Source organism: Fulmarus glacialis, unplaced genomic scaffold (assembly GCF_000690835.1).
Source record: "Fulmarus glacialis isolate BGI_N327 unplaced genomic scaffold, ASM69083v1 scaffold11386, whole genome shotgun sequence".
Lineage (NCBI taxonomy): Eukaryota > Metazoa > Chordata > Aves > Procellariiformes > Procellariidae > Fulmarus > Fulmarus glacialis.
The window spans coordinates 4,140-5,935 of NW_009218776.1; positions in this window are offsets into that span (position 1 = coordinate 4,140).

A 1,796-nucleotide genomic window follows, 5' to 3' on the forward strand; every position below is an offset into this window, starting at 1 on the left:
GCTGAACAGCAAAGCTTACCTCTGGGGCTTGCCTTCAAGCCCGCTGGCGCGAGTGGCTCACACTGTGCTCTCCCCAGTCAGGCATCCTCACGTACAAAAAGCGCATCTGTCGCCAGCTCAGCGTGCAGAAGAGATTTAGCTAAAACTACTTATTACTCTTTCCTTCAAGCAGAAAGCCCAAATGTTGGCTTTCTTCCCCTCCTAAGAGTGTGCAAACACAAAGGTATGGTCAGAGCTTCCTATTGCCACCTTCCCAACCAGGAGAAACACCACCGTCTGCAGGAGAGACCTTGCTGGGCTTGCCACGCGAGGCAGCATTTACTGTGCCGCTAAAAACTTGCAGCTTGCTGTATTTGGTTTCTTATAAAAACTTTTGTTGCTGTGTTTAGTTTCTTATAAAACCAGTTTTCAGCCAGAGTATTAAGTCTCCACCCGTGGGCTTTCAGCAGGGGTTCAAATTGCTCCTGAAACAACTCCCACGCTGGTTTCTTAGTGGCTTCCTAAATCTTTTGTCTTGAGCTTTGAAAGGATTCTGTTTCCACTGACTTAGGAAATAATCATATAATAATTTTTTTCATTAGGGTCACATCAGCCAAGGTGTATTATTGATCTCATTTTAAAATGACTCAAGCCGCCTGTGTTTGTTCAGTAACGCTTGTGAATGAGGAACCAAAACTGAATAGATGAATATCATCAGTGAAAGTTTCACAACGGAGAGCGACACTGGACCTCTAGAAAGCACAGCTCTGTGGCTTTACAAATGCCGATTTGGTTTCAAAAATGGAGCCCAAAGTTTAGCAAACTGAAATTTAGCTTTTCTCAGCCTTTGACTTAGCTTGGGTATTTTGCCTTTGCACGTGTATGTGTGCACTGCTGCTGCTGAGCACCCCAACGCCAAAGGACACACAACTCGGCCACTGGTTAGCAGCTCAGTGAAGCCGACCGGAGCTGCTGGGCTGGGATTACCCGCTCAGGTATGTCCTGGCTCCGGTACTGCTGATAACAAATGAAAGCTCACTTTCATCCCAGGTATTATCAATTGCCTGCTACCGTACAATCTTGCATGGTTGATCTGTGCAGCTTAATGATAGCCGTGAAGGTCTAGGCTTGTAAGGACAGCCAGGTGGCTCCAAACTCCGGAGAGGTTTTTCATCATGGTCTGATCGGGGGAGCGTGTGTGTGCGTGCGTACGGACGCACACAATGTATGTATTAGTGCCATCTGCCGGGAAGGCAGCAGCCACCTCTTCCCTCTGCCCAGCTGCTCTGTCCCAGCTTTGCTCTTCAGCAGTGATACAGAGGGTAAAGAGAGGGACCGGGCACCGTGGGAGCAGGATAGCCTGAATCCAGGGCTTTCGGCCACGGAGAGAAACGAAGTCGTTATGGTGTGAAGTCAACACGACTGAGAAGTCCTGAGTGGCCACAGATTTGTTCATGCCATGTATTTGAAACGCTCAGAGCCTCGAATATGAGTTGGTTTGTGCCATGGTTTAACCCCAGCCGGCAACTAAGCCCCACCCAGCCGCTCGCTCACTCCCCCCGGTGGGATGGGGGAGAGAATTGGATGGGTAAACATGAAAAAACTCATGGGTTGAGATAAAGACAGTTTAATAAGTAAAGCAAAAGCCGTGTGTGCAAGCAAAGCAAAACAAGGAATTCATTCGCTGCTTCCCATCGGCAGGCAGGTGTTCAGCCACCTCCAGGAAAGCAGGGCTCCACCACGCGTAATGGTTACTTGGGAAGACAAATGCCATCACTCCGACCGTCCCCCCCTCCTTCTTCTTCGCCCAGCCTTAT